Source organism: Pan troglodytes, chromosome 18 (assembly GCF_028858775.2).
Source record: "Pan troglodytes isolate AG18354 chromosome 18, NHGRI_mPanTro3-v2.0_pri, whole genome shotgun sequence".
Classification (NCBI taxonomy): Eukaryota; Metazoa; Chordata; class Mammalia; order Primates; family Hominidae; genus Pan; species Pan troglodytes.
In genome coordinates, this window is record NC_072416.2 from 17,047,201 (window position 1) to 17,062,816 (window position 15,616).

The window sequence follows — 15,616 nt, forward strand, 5'->3', positions numbered from 1 at the left end:
GTGCAGCTGGTCTCCTAGAGGAAGCAAAAGCACTGCGATCCTCCTCAGCAGTTCGAGAACCTCCTCCCCAACAGATCGCCCCGTCCCCAGGCGGCTCCAGGCCCCGACCCTGAAGCTTGAGACCCCACCCCCAGAAAGCTCGAGGCCCCGCCCCTTAAGCATGAGGCCCCGCCCCCAGCCGGCCCGAGGCTCCGTCCCCAGACAGCTTGAGGCCCCGCCCCCAAAGAGCCTGAGGCCCCACCCCCAGGCGGCTCGGGGCCCCGCCCCTGCAGCCCGAGGCCCCGCCCCCAAGGGGCTCGAGGCCTCACTGGACCAAGCGCCACAGAACTGGGTGCGTCCCCAGCACAGCAGGTCCGGGACCCCTCACGCCAGCCACATCTCGGGCCAGGCCTCGCGGAACTCTCACTGGCAATAAAAAGCAGCAATACGTTCTCTCCTATGTTTGTTGGAAGCAGCAAACAGCCCGGCCTAGCCAGCTTGGGCAACCAGGCCTCACTCCACAAGGCGGGGCGCAGGTCAGGGGACACTGTCGAGGATGTTTCCAAAGCCCGGCAGGTCAGGGCCTGGCACACAGATCCCCTTCAGGGGCCAGTCTGGTAACATAGACATGTGAAACGGGTGGAGTTGAAACCACAGGCGCCAAATGGCCGCTACTGCCACAGGCAGTGACACCTGTCCAGTTTCGGGGCTTTTTAAAGCCCTCTGTGGCGGAGGCAACGCGTCAGAGAGACCCACGTGGCTGAAAGCTTGTTGGTTTCACAGAGGGCGCCTCCCACTTCATGGCCTTTGCCCATGCTGTCCCCTCAGCCTGTGATGTTCTTCTTGCAAAACCATTCTTAGTTCCTAATCCCTGCAAAAACACTCGGCCAACAAGATCTGGGCCGTGAGCTGCGTGTGCAGACCCCTGTCGGCCCCATTAGCTAACTGCTTCTCTGACTTCAAGTCTCAGAGAATTCTTCCCCAACACAGGCACCCCGCACCTCCCTTGTCACAGGGCAATTTCACATTTGTTTGCTTACTTGATCAGTGTCTGTCTACCCTTGTATTCCTTTCCCAGGGCTACAGTAACAAATTATCATAAAGCTTAAAACCACAGAATGTATTGTCTCACAGTTGCGGGGAACAGAAGTCCAAAACCAAGGTGTTGGCAGGGTTGGCTCCTTCTGGAGGTTCGCAGGGAGAATCGGATCCATGCCCGTCTCCTGGCTGATGGTGACTCCTTGGCTGGTGGCAGCATCACTGCAATCTCTGCCTTTCTCATCACACAGCACTCTCCCTGTATGCATCTGTGTGCCAGGGTCCCTCTTCGTATAAGAACCCCAGTCGTGCCATATAGGGGGCCCATCCTAAAACAGTATGACTTCATCTTATCTTGACAACATCTGCAAAGACTCCATTTCCAAATAAGGTCATATTTGCAGGTTCCAGGTGGATGTGAATTTTCAGAGGACACTGTGCAACCCAGGAGAGCCCCCAAGTGTGGGGGGTCTGCTTACACTGTGCCTGGAAGGTAGGGACCCCCTTGCTGAAACCCTTCACTCACTTGCCACCAGTACCCTGGCCTGATCTCTGCTGGGGTGAGAGGGTAACTGTGAACAAGACGGGGAGGAGAGATGGTCCAGGAGTGCACTGGCCAGGGCGGGAGCTGGTGGTGAGGGCACAGTGGGTACTTGATGTCTCAGTCTGTGTGGCCTCCTTTCCTCCTCTGCTTGATGACAGGGCCCAGAGTTTTATCTGAAGCTTTGCTCCTCCCCAACTCTTGGTTCACGGGGTTTGGGTAGAGATGATGCCATTCCTAGGTCTGGAGATGGCCGTGTGTCCCAGGCCTGGCCAATCAAACAATGCTTCTACCTGACACAGTGACCGGTTCAGGACTGGACAGATGACCCAGTCATTGCCAATGAAGTCTCGTTCTGTTGCCCAGGCTGGAGTACAATGACGTGATCTCGTCTCACTGCAACTTCCGCCTGCCAGGTTCAAGTGATTCTCCTGCCTCAGCCTTGCAAGTAGCTGGGATTACAGGCACGTGCCACCACACCCAGCTAATTTTCATGGTTTTGTTTTGTTTTGTTTTGTTTTTAGTAGAGACAGGGTTTCACTGTGTTGGCCAGGCTGGTCTCGAACTCCTGACCTCAAGTGATCCACCCACCTCGGCCACCCAAAGTGCTAGGATTACAGGTGTGAGCACCAAGCCCGGCCTCAACTTGGGCTTCTGATGGAACTTATCCTTAAGTAGCTGAGCCCTTGGCTATAAGCCTCTTGTCCTGGGCAGCCACCTTGCCACTATGAGGAGGGAACCAGTGCTTGAATGAAACCCCTGCAGAGAAAACTGAAACCAACAGCCAGGAGAGGGACTCCCGATGCCACATGTGAGTGCCTGGATCCAGCCATTCCTGAAGCCACATGTATGCCTACACTTTTTGGTTACATGGCCCAGTGAGTAACCTTTTTGCTTAAGCCAGTTTGAGTTGGTTTTCTGTTGGAGATAACAGAGTGAAGTGACATGTAGTGTGAAAGCCACATTGGATCCCAGGACTGTTATGGAAACTGAGGTCTGCTGTGGCTGGGCCACTTTCATTGAGGTCACAGCTCTGACTTGGCAGCAGGCACTGAACTACACAAAGCAGGATTCCTGTTTAATGGGAGATAAGGAACAATTACAGTGTCAAGAGGTGAGGCCAGTTTGAGCATTTCAGTCCCCAAGCATACCCAGGAGGGCTAGACTCAAGAAGAGAAACTTTAGGATGGCTCTAGATGCCAGAGGGAAGGGTTTGGGGTGAGGTGGGGAGATGGAAGTGGATGTGCTGATCTGGGTACCGTCCCCAAGGCTGAGAAGGAGCCTGGGACTTGGCAGAGTCCCAAGAAGAGACAGGGGGTATGAGGGCCCTTGGTACTAAGAACAGAACCAGGCACGGTGGGTCATGCCTGTAATCCCAGCACTTTGGGAGGCCGAGGCAGAAGAATCGCTTGAGGCCAGGAGTTTGAGACCAGCCTGGGCAACACAGCAAGACCCCATCTTTACAGAAAATTAAAAATTTAAAAATTTAAAAATTAGCCAGGTGTGATAGTGCACGCTTGTAGTCCCAGCTACTCAGGAGGCTGAGGTAGGAGGATTGTTTGTGCCCAGGAGTTTGAGGTTGCAGTGAGCTATGATCGAACCACTGCACTCTGGCCTGAGCAACAGAGCCAGACTCTGTCTCTACAAAAAAAAAAAAAAAAAGAGCTAAGAATAAGGCTCTTTCTGGCTGCTAGGAAGGGCCCCGGTCCCTAAGCTTGGCTCATGAGCAGTGGAGCTGCCACCTTTGAGGGCTCCTGGAGCTTGGAGTCAGGGCACAGAGCAGGCCCAGTGTGGATTTGAGCCTGGAGGGCCTTTCCACACATACCTGACCCAATATGCTCCTGGGACCTTCTCCCAGCTCTGGGGAGCAACGGCAGGGAGCCCTGGTATTAAATAATTGTGGCTAGGTCCAAGCATGGTGGCTCACGCCTGTAATCCTAGCATTTTGGGAGGCTGAGGCAGGTGGATCGCTTGAGGCCAGGAGTTCGAGACCAGCCTGGACAACGTGATGAAACTCCATCTCTACTAAAAATACAAAAATGAGGTGTGGTGGTGCACAGCTGTAATCCCAGCTACTCAGGAGGCTGAGACAGGAGAATTGCTTGAACCCAGGAGGCAGAGGTTACAGTGAGCCGAGATCACGCCACTGCACTCCAGCCTGGACGCCAGAGCAAGACTCCGTCTCAAAAATAAATAAGTAAATAAAATAAATGATTGTGGTTCACAACACATTCCATTTAATTTAGAAAAAATAATGGATTATGGCTTAAAAAAAAAAACAGAGTCTTGTTCTGTTGCTCAGGCTGGAGTGCAGTAGTATAATCATAGCTCACCACAGCCTTGAACTTCTGGGCTCAAGCAATCTCCCTGCCTCAGCCTCCCAAGTAGCTGGGACTATAGGTGCACACCAACACACCTTGCCTTTTTTTTTTTTTTTTTTTTTTGGTAGAGATGGGGTCTTGCTACGTTGCCCAGGCGGGTCGGGAACTCCTCAAGCAATCCTCCTGCCTCGGCCTTCCAAAGTACTGGTATGATAGGCATGAGTCACTGCGCCTGGCTAGATTGTAATGTTTTTACAACCCATGTTTGTGGAGTGAAACTTGTGTGTGTGATTAATGGTCAGGGATTCCACCAGGGAGACTGGGGGCCACTCCCCTGACAGCCTCTGGAAACCCCACCCCTAGACTGTCCTCAGCTACTCAGCTGCATCTCTTAACCCCTGCAAAGCACTTAGAGCAATGCCTCATGTGTAGCAAGGTTGCATAAGAGCCTGCTCTTACTGCTGCTGTTTTCATTCCATCTAGCACTTTACAAGCTTCAGGCAAGAAGTCCTAGATTCATGAAACACCAGCATGTCCTCCTGGGAAGAAAAGGCTCTTGGAGAGCCGAGCTTATGACAGAAAAGAGACATCAACAAATTCTCCTCCTAATATTTCTTGATTGATTGATTGATTGATTGAGACAGGGTCTCACTCTGTTGCCCAGGCTGGAGTGCAGTGGTGAGATCACAGCTCCCTGTAGCCTCAACTTCTCAGGCTCAAGCAATCCTCCTGCCTCAGCCTCCTGAGTAGCTGGAACCACAGACACCTACCACAATGCCTGGCTAATTTTAAAATTTCTTGTAGAGATAGGGTCTTGACACATTGCCCAGGCTGGTCTCAAACTCCTGAGTTCAAGCAGTCTGCCCATCTTAGCCTTCCAAAGCGCTGGCACTACAGGTGTGAGCCACGGCACCCGGCCTCTTCCTAATGCTTAAAGAGAAAAATGTAAAGATGCATCAGTGAGTCTCAGGACGCTTCCCATCACTAACCTCTCTCTCCTTGGGCCACTGACTTGCTGTCCAAACAGTGCACCCTGGTCATGATTCATGTGCGTTAGCCATATCCAATGGCTACCCAGCTCCTCCTGCAGTCTTGGAGCTGAGGCCTTCCCTTAGGAAGGGAAGGGAACCCTCTTCAGGGGTCCAGATTTTCCCTCCAGCTTCATAGCAAATCCCATGACCCACCGACAAATGACAGCAAGCCCACCCTCCCTCCCACCTGGATTCGCCCATCCAGCGTGAGACACCTGTCCACCCAAGTCCCTGCTAGCTTCCCATTGAGATTGACTCTCCCATTCAGAAAGCGTAAGAGAAGAGGATATTGATGGCTCCCTGCAAACACATGATCGCCGTGGAGATGGAGATGGGCATGCATGCAGAGCAACGGGGCTGGAGACCTGGCTGAGGGAGGGGAAGCCATCCCGAAATGAATCCTGGAGTGGGTTGGGACCCTGCACGGATACACTGCGACCGATTGCTTGTGTGTAGGCAGCTTCAGCTCCAGGATTACAAGGCCACCAGATGAGGTCTGGAAAGGTGAGGGCTGTGTCGTTGCTGCCAGGTAAATATGGATTCCTGGGTCACAAAACCCAAACAGTAATGTTTCCTGTGGTGGACACTACCTGAAAGGACCCCGATGTTAGTAAACAGGCAACTATAATTCACTATATCTTCTGAGCATATCAAATTCCTAATAGAGAATATAATGGCAGAGTACCATGGCAGAGTACCATGTTAAGAAAAGCAATCACAGGCCAGGTGCAGTGGCTCACACCTGTAATCCCAGCCCTTTGGGAGGCTGAGGTGGGAGAATCGCTTGAGGCCAGGAGTTTGAGACCAGCCTGGGCAACATAGCGAGACCCCCATCTCTACAAAAATTTAAAAATTAGCCAGGTGTGATGGTGTGCACCTGTGGTCCCAGCTACTTGGGAAGCTGAGGCAGGAGGATGGCTTGAGCCCAGAAAGTTGAAGCTGCAGTAAGCCATGATCACGCCATGGCACTCTATCCTGGATGACAGAGCAGGACACTGTCTCAAAAAAAGAAAAGAAAAAGAAAAACATCTAAGTACCATTTCCATAACTCTATTGCTAAGCTCAATGGTTATCAAATGCTTATCACAAAGATTCAAGCTGGACACATACCCAGCTCCTGGCTGCTTCATAAATACTCCTGCTCCTTTTTTTTTTCTTTTGAGACGGAGTCATGCTCTGTCGCCCAGGCTGGAGTGCAGTGGTGCGATCTTGGCTCACTGCAACCTCTGCCTCCTGGGTTCAAGTGATTCTCCTGCCTCAGCCTCCCAAGTAGCTGGGATTACAGGTGTGAGCCACTGCGCCTGGCCCTGCTTTTTATCAGAATAAATGGATTCATGGCCTCCTTCACACTCTTCCCCCATCCAAAGCACCCCCCACACACTCACAGATGCACTCACGCACACACGCACACACACACTGTTGTCTACTCAGTGTGTTCTCCCAAAAAGAGAGGTGTTCAAACTCCGTGTGCCTCATTTTGTTGTGACAACTTTCTTTTACTTTTTATTTATTTATTTGGAGGCAGGGTCTCATTCTGTGGCCCAGGCTGGAATTCAGTGGAGTGATCTCAGATCACTGAAACTCGAACCCCTGGGCTCAACTAGTCTTCCCACTTGGGCCTCCCAAGTAGCTGGAACTACAGGCACATGCCTGCACGCCTGGCTAATTTTTTAAATTTTTAGTAGAGACGAGGTCTTGCCATGTCGCCCAGGCTGGTCTCAAACTCCTAGGCTCAGGCGATCACCCCACCTTGGCCTCCCAAAGTGCTGGGATTACAGGCATGAGCCACCATGCCCACCCTGTAGTGACAACTTTCTAAACTCAATGCTCAGTCCTCCATAGCCCTCCAGTTCTTGCTGAACTTTTTTTTTTTTTAAATAGAGACAGGATCGCCCTATGTTGCCCAGGCCTGGAGTACAGTGGCCATTCACGAGCATAATCACCATGCTCTACAGCCTCGAACTGCTGGCCTCAAGTGATCCTCCTGCCTCAGCCTCCCAAGCAACTGGGATTACAGGTGTGCACCACCATGCCTGGCTACACTGGACTTTTTAAGTTAGATACTCACAGGGACATTAGCAATGAATCGACTTCACAAAGCTTCCTCATGGATAGAGTTCCTCTGCATTTTACAGTTAGGACCCAGGTCAGCTTCTGCAACTTCATGCTAAAAATTTATCAATGTCAATTTTTTAAACGTGCAAAAATATGTTAACACAGCATTAAACAAGAAGATAGGACACCACCTACACATCCATTTTCCCCATATGCACTGATTTTAATGAAATTGCTGCTGTTTATGAAATACAAATGACTGGTAAATTTTTTTTTTTTTTTTGAGACAGAGTCTTGCTCTGTTGCCCAGGCTGGAGTGCAGTGGCACCATCTCAGCTTACTGTAACCTCCATCTCCCGGGTTCAAGTCATCCTCCCCTCTCAGCCTCCTGAGTAGGTGAGATTACAGGCATGCACCACCACACCCGGCTAATGTTTGGTAGAGACGGGGTTTCTCCATGTTGGCCAGGCTGGTCTCGAACTTCTGACCTCAGGTGATCCACCCGCCTTGGCCTCCCAAAGTGCTGGAATTACAGGTGTGAGCCACTGCACTCGGCCACTGGTAAAGATTTTAAATATTGCAGCTGAGCCTTCTGTGAATGTTTTTGTTTGTTTTGTTTTGTTTTTTGTTTTTTTCTTTTTTCTTTTTTTTTTTTTTTTGAGACAGAGTCTCTCTCTGTTGCCCAGGCTGAAGTGCAATGGCACGATCTCGGCTCACTGCAACTTCTGCCTCCCGGGTTCAAGTGATTCTCCTGCCTCAGCTTCCCGAGTAGCTGGGATTAGAGGTGCCTGCCACCGCGCTCGGCTAATTTTTGTATTTTTAGTAGAGATGGGATGTCACCATGCCGGCCAGGCTGGTCTCGAACTCCCGACCTCAGGCAATCTGCCCACCTTGGCCTCCCAAAGTGTTGGGATTACAGGCGTGAGCCACCGCCGGCCGCCTTCTGTGAATGTTTTTTTAAGTTCCCATATAGCCCAGTTCACTAGCGGAAATAAGCAGCAGGGAGATTGGCACACTGTATCTCCCATTTTTAGATTAATACTTAAAAAAAAATCTTAGGACTTTCATTAATTTTTTTTTTTCTGCCCAGAACATTTATTTTCACTGAAAGGCTTTGGTCTCAATCTATTCTGAAAACCCGGGGTTTCATTGTAGGTGAACTGATTAGGGAGTCCGCATTCTTCCAGGGTGACATAAATCCTGCACCCGTGGGGAAGGGTGATAATATACATTGCATTCTTGCCTTAGGTAGGTGGACACATCATCCTGGGACCCCAGGCAGCACTTTCTAGACTTTTCTCCCAGTTATATCCATAAGGGACAGGCTCATGACTGCAAGGACTTCAGCTCCCTGCCACGCCAAAGACACAAGAGGAGGGGCCCCTGAAAGCCGAAAGGGAAACCAGAAGGTTTCCCTTTATGACGCTCATTCACTCAAAAAGCACCGCATGTCCCATAAACCTGACCTCGACTCCTCTCAGGGAGAAAAAACTGGGTTGAACTAGTGCATATTTATTTTTTTCTATAGGAAACTTTATAGATTTTTTTTTTTTTTTTTTGAGACAGAGTCTCGCTCTGCAGTCCAGGCTGGAGTGTAGTGGCCCAATCTCAGCTCACTGCAGCCTCTGCCTCCCAGGTTCAAGCCAGTCTCCCACCTCAGCTGGCAGTAGCTGGGATTACAGGCACATGCCACCACGCCTGGCTAATTTTTTTGTATTTTCAGTAGACAGGGTTTCGCCATGTTGGCCAGGCTGGTCTCGAACTCCTAACCTCAAGTGATCCACCCGCCTCAGCCTCCCAAAGTGCTTGTATAGGAAACTTTGTAAAATGCTGCATACACCAGCCTCTGCCTGAGCGTTAGCAGTTTGGAGAGAGGGAGGAACACAGAGCTAGGTCATCTCTCCAGAGGAGCCAGGTCCCACCCCTGCTCGTTGCTTTCTGACTTTGTGTGTCTGGGTTCACAATGGTGAGTGGGGGAACTGAATTAGAAGGGCTCTAGCCCTTTTCCCTCTGAAATCTTACCATTCTGTGAACCCTCCTACTGGGCTTGGGGATCTTCATTTTTGCAGAAGTCGTGACTGTAACGCTGGGTGTGGTGGCTCACACCTGTAATCCCAGCACTTTGGGAGGCGGAGGTGGGCAGATCACCTGAGGTCAGGAGTTCGAGATCAGCCTGGCCAACATGGTGAAACCCTGTCTCTCCTAAAAATACAAAAATTAGCCAGGCATGATGGCAGGCACCTGTAACCCCAGCTACTCAGGAGGCTGAGGAAGAAGAATCACTTGAACTTGGCTGCAGTGAGCCGAGATCATGCCACTGCACTCTTGCCTGGGCAACAGAGCAAGACTCCGTTTCAAAAAAAAAAAAAAAAGAAGAAAAAGAAGGAGTAATCGTACTAATTGGCTGGAGGACATGGGGAATCTGAACTGTCAAAGGGAAGAAGTCAGGAAAAATTGAATGTTAGACATAGCCCACCTTGACTCCTAGGGGAGCTTGGCGAAAAGCTTGGGAAGCAGACACTAGACAGTGGCCCTTCACTAAAAACCACGTCTCTGGCCGGGAGTGGTGGCTCATGCCTGTAATCCCAGCACTTTGGGAGGCCGAGGCGGGCAAATCACCTGGGGTTGGGAGTTCGAGACCAGCCTGACCAACATGGGGAAACCCCATCTCTACTAAAAATATAATAATAATAATAATTTAAAAACCATGTCTCCTTAGTCACTTCCTGGGTGCTGGCAAATTGGATATGGGTACATTACAGATTTACCTCATTCCATCCTTACGACAGCCCTTTGGGGTAGGTACGAGTGGTGTTATTGGCCAGGTGCAGGTGTGTCCTGCCCGCGTGCAGTAAATCAGTCACTGTGACTATGACGTGGGTTTTGCAAAAGAGAAAAGATTTATTTGCAAGGCCACCAAGCAAGGAGGTAGAACAGCTCTCACATCCTGCTTCCTGAAGATAAGGCTTAGGGATATTTATGGGTTAGGGAAACACGGTGGTGTAAGGCATGGGGAAACGTGATTGGCAGCAGGGAAAAATTAATTGATAGGTTTGTTCTGCACAAGCGTAATAGTCAGAGTTGGTGGCATTTCATAGGACGTGTACAGAAAGTGGTGGCATTAGCATGATCTGAGGGTGGGATCTTTGGCCCTCTGACATCAAAAGTCCACTTCTTGGGCATTTGGGCAGGCCCATTGAAGAACTGGTGGTCCCAACCTGATTGAACTGGATGGGAGCTGGCCTAAGTTCCTGAAAAACAACTGAAGCAAACATTACCATAGTGACCTGTGAATGTGATCTCTAAAGAAGCTAGTGAAGGGTATATTTCAGTGTTTAATGCATGGTATTCAGCTACCACAGCCTTCAGCTATGACTATCTTCAGCTTCATAGGAAAAAGAGAAAAAGGCCAGGCATGGTGGCTCATGCCTGTAATCCCAGTTTTTTGGGAGGCCAAGGTGGGAGGATCGCTTGAGCCCAGTTTAAGACCAGCCTGGGTAACATAGTGAGACCTTGTCTCTGTTATAATAAAAAAAAATTGACACAACAGGCAAGGAAGGAAGAAGGGAGGGAGGTAAGGGAGGAAGGGAGGGAAGGAGGAAGAAGGAAGGAAGGAAGGAAGGAAGGAAGGAGAAAGAAAGAGAAAGAAAGGAAAGAAAAAAGGAGAAAAAAGAAAGATTAACAAAACAAGCAAGTGACCAAAGCAAGCAGGGCAGCCAGACCTGATCAAATTAACTCCTCAGTTTTGGTGACAGTGACTATTCACTGCTTCCCAATCTCCAGCCCTCCCTTCCTTCTTAGGAGCAGAATCCTAGAAATGTGTCTAGCTAGAAAACTATTGTATTAGTTAGCTATTGCTGCATAACAAATGAGCACAACGCTTAGCTCCTGAAATCAAAACAGAAAAGTTTGGCATCTCATGTTTTCAGTGGGTCCTCTGACTCAGGTCTCTTGTGAGACTGCATTGAGATTTCCACAAGGGCTGCCGTCATCTGAAGGTTAATCTGGGGAAGGATCTTCTTCCCAGGCTCACTCATGATAAGACTGTTGCACCGAGGGCCTCAGGTCCTTGCTAGCTGTTGACCAGAGGCATCAGTTTCTCTTTCTTTCTTTCTCTTTTTTTTTTTTTTTTTTTGAGACAGATTCCTGCTCTGTCGCACCACGATACTGGCTAATTTTTGTATTTTTAGTAGAGACGGGGTTTCATCATGTTAGTCAGGCTGGTCTCAAACTCCTGACCTCAAGTGATCCACCCACCTTGGCCTCCCAAAGTGCTGGGATTACAGGCATGAGTCACTGCTCCCGGCAGAGACATCAGTTTTTTACCACGTGGGCCTTTCCAGAGAGCACCTCACTACCTGGTGGCTGGTTTTCCTCAGAGCAAGACAGGATGCCCAAGACAGAACTGCCATCTCTTTGAAACCTAATCTCACAAGGGACATCCCGTCACTTTTACCATAGATGTTGATATGGCTTGGCTGTGTCCCCACCCAAATCTCAACTTGAATGGTATCTCTCAGAATTCCCCCATGTTGTGGGAGGGACCCGGGGGGAGATAATTGAATCATGGGGGCTGGTCTTTGCCGTGTTATTCTTGTGATAGTGAATAAGTCTCTTGAGATCTGATGGGTTTATCAGGGGTTTCCGCTTTTGCTTCTTCCTCATTTTTCTCTTGCTGCCACCATGACAGAAGTGCCTTTCACCTCCCACCGTGATTCTGAGGCCTCTCCAGCCATATGGAACTGTAAGTCCAATAAAATCCCTTTTTCTTCCCAGTCTCAGGTATGTCATTATCAGCTGCATGAAAACAGACTAATGCAGATGTTATTGCAGCTAGACATGGTTATGTGACTAAATTCTATTCTTCCAGCCATAGTCTATTGCTTAGAAGAAAGTTACTAGATCCAGCCACACTCAAAGCGAGTGGGAATACAAATACAAATACAAATACAAATTTCCCCCCTTCCTCACAAGGGGGAAAATGCTGGAATAAAGGGATTAATGGGGACTTTTGGGGAGTGGAGAAGGGCCTTTTTTTTTTCTTGAGACAGGATCTCACTCTGTAACCCAGGCTGGCATGCAGTGGCATGATCATAGCTTACTGTAGCCTTGAACTCCTGGACTCAAGTGATCCTCCCACCTCAGCCTCCCAAGTATCTGGGACTACAGGTATGCACCACCATGCTCAGCTAATTTTGAAATTTTTGTAGTGACAGGGTTTCACTACGTTGCCCAGGCTTGTCTGGAACTCCTGGGCTCAAGTAATCCTCCTGCCTTGGCCTCCCAAAGTGTGAGCCACTGCATCCAGTGATATTGGGGCCATTTTTGAGGCTACCTACCACAGCTACCTTTCCCAGATGTTCTTGCAGATAGGCATGGCCAAATGTTTTATTTTTTATTTTTTTTAGATACAGGGTCTCACTCTGTCACCGAGGCTGGAGTGTAGTGGTGCAATCACAGCTCACTGCAGCCTTAACCTTCTGGGCTCAAGTGTTCCTCCCAACTCAGCCTCCCGAATAGCTGGAATTACAGGCCTGTGCCACCACGCCCGGATAATTTTTATTTTTTTGTAGATGGTATGCCACTATGTTGCCCAGGCTGGTCTTGAACTCGTGGCCTCAAGTGATCTGCCCACCCCATTTCAGTTACTGTATTCAGACCTCTGTTACTCTCAGTTGAACCTAATTGTAAACATTGCAGTATTACTGTCCCCCCTCCATTGTACAGAAGAAAGTCGAAGTTCCAGCCAGGTGCGGTGGCTTGTGCCTGTAATCCTAGCACTTTGGGAGGCTGAGGCGGGTGGATCATTTGAGATCAGAAGTTCGAGACCAGCCTGACTAACATGGCAAAACCCTGTTTCTACTAAAAACACAAAAGTTAGCTGGGCCTTGTGGTGCATGCCTGTAGTCCCAGCTACTCTAGAGGCTGAGGCACGAGAATCACTTGAATCCAGGAGGCAGAGGTTGCAGTGAGCCGAGATTGCACCACTGCACTCCAGACTGGGCGACAGAGCAAGACTCCATCTCAAAGAAAAAAAAAAAAAAAAGGAAAAGAAAAGAAAGAAAAGAAAACCGAGGTTCCTAGGTACATAGGACTTACCCAAGGTCAGAAGCAAGTAAGTGGTTGAGGCTGAGCTTGACTTCCAATTTGTTTCACTACAAACCACATCTTTCCTCCAATGCTTCTATTTTATTTTTCTTTTTTGAGACGGCCTCTTCCAATGCTTCTAGAGAGAGATCTATGAGGCGGGGGCAGGGGGGGTGTCAACCAGAGCTCCTGCCTTATCTTTTAGACAATTTTCACTATGTGAAGTCAAACGGGAGACAGGAGTGCTATGTGACAGCAGCCTGGCAAAGCAGTCCCTTTGCTAAGGCAGGGAGGTTTTATGACTGGTTTTATTTATCAGGCTGCCTGTCTCTCCTGTGGGGACACTCAGCAAGGGAACATTGTGGACTGGGAAATTGTTGGTTTGGGAAACGTTCCCAATTTCAGCATAAGTGATAGGGAAGGCTGGGCCGAAAGGGCAAAAAGTCGGAAGGACTTTTTGTCTGGGAAGGATCTGGGCTGTGTCTGGGAAGGATCTGGGAAGGATCTGGGCTGTGTCTGAAGCAGGGCAGTGTTGTTGTAGACTGAAGACTTGGCAGGGCAAGGCCAGTAGCAATGCCCTTCTAGAGGAGGGACAGGGAGATTAAAAAGCCCCAACTCACGAGGCCATCTCCTTCTGGAGAAGATCTTAATCAGATCCCCATGGAAGGATGATGGAAGTTGCTTGTTGAGATGGGTCATCCCCTAACCACGGAACTCCAATTCAGTCCCTGGGACCTAACAGACAAGCTCACCTTCCATTGGGGGTGAAACGATGCTTGTCACCTCAACTTCTCTGCAGCCTTTTTCCTGTTTAAAAACTTGCTTCTTTCATTCATTCACCCTAACCTACAGCAGTCCCTTGAGACAGGAACATTAACCTAGTTAATGCACTCACCTGGATGAAAGAAGAATATCAGCTCACCAATTTGCTGTAAGTTAATGAGCGCCTCTCAAGGATCCAAAAAGGCTTTTGCTGATTTAAGCTGGATGTTTCTGTTTCACTCTTTGCACTGGTCTACGATGACTATGCACCAGCAGCCTCTTTTTTCACAGACTGCAGGGTCTTTCCTGTAGCCAAATATTCTCTGTAATCATTTGGGCTTTTATGGTGGCAGGTGTCAGAAATGTAACTCAAACTAGGGTAAGCAAAAGTGAGAGAAGATGTATGGATTTATGGAACAGGAAGGGATGGGGTGGATCTAGCACTGGGCACATATGGAGCCTTCTATAGCTGCTGTCCATATGCTCCCTCAAACTGGGTTGTCCTCCTTCCCTCCTCCTGCAAATGGGTTCCCAGCGTGGACTGGAAGATGGCGGCCAGCAAGCCCACATCCTGTTCTTCCAGCATAGTGGCTACAACAGGCAAGAGGATCTTCCCCATGATTGAGACATCTGGGTCACGTGCTCATCCCAGGGCAAGGGAGCTCTCTGATCAACTGGCCTGGGTCCTGTGCCCACCTCCTACAGATGGGAGGGCAGGGTGCTGTGAATGGCAGGCTTCACCAGAATTCATTATTAGAGAAGATCAGCTCAAAGAAATGGGGTGCTTCCAGAAAACAGCGGCTCATTTCTACTTCAGTCCAACATTGCACAGAGGTGGATGAAGGTTTCTCTGTGCATGTTTGCAAAACCAAGTCCCCAGCAGTCGTAGATGGATTTCCCAACGCAGAGCCACTCCTGAATCTGGTGTGGGAATCCTTCCCACCCTTCTTGCCCATCCCGTCTTCTGTCTTCCTGGCCCTCTCCCCTCACTTTCCTGCTTTTCTTGTTTCTTTTTTCTTTTCTTTTCCTTTCCTTTTCTTTTCGTCTTTCTTCCTTTCCTTCCTTCCTTCTTTCCTTTCTCCTTCCTTCCTTCTCTTTCTCTTTCTTTCCTTTCTTTCTTCTCTCTCTTTCTTTCTTCTTTCTTCCTTTTTTTTTTTTTTTTTGAGTCAGGATCTTGCTTTGTCACCCAGGCTGGAGCGCAGTGACACAATCATAGCTAGCCGCAGCCTCAACCTCCTGGGCTCAAGCAATCCTCCCTCCTCACCCTCCTGAGTAGCTGGGACCATAGGCACACACCACCTGGCTAATTCCTACCGGCTTTTCTGTGGATGAGGATCTTAACTGCTAACTAATAAAGTTCCTGGGACAGACCCTGCTATGCTCCCTCCAGAACATAACCAGGGCTGAGCTTTCTCTGTCGCAGGAGTTCCCTCTCTGGTCCTTGCCTCAGCCCTCTGACAGCTCCCCTCGCTGCACTCTGAAGACAGAAGAGCTGCTAGTAAGCTGGGCTGCCAATTCCAGAAAACGTTTGACCTTTCAACCTGAGCAGGCTGAGCGGCGGCTGAGTGCAGAGCCACAGCTGGATGTTGACAGTTCTTGGCCACCAAGAGGGAAAGAGAAACGCAGACCCATATTCTGCGGGCGGAAGGGGCAGTCGAATGTGGTCGGTTTGACACCTCCCAGTGCCGGCTGAAGAGACACTGGATGGGTAAGCACCTTACGATTTTGTCTCCAAACTGCTTGGGCCATAAAATAAATCTCCCGCTTGTCAAGGAGTTTGAGCTGCACATCCATGACCCCGC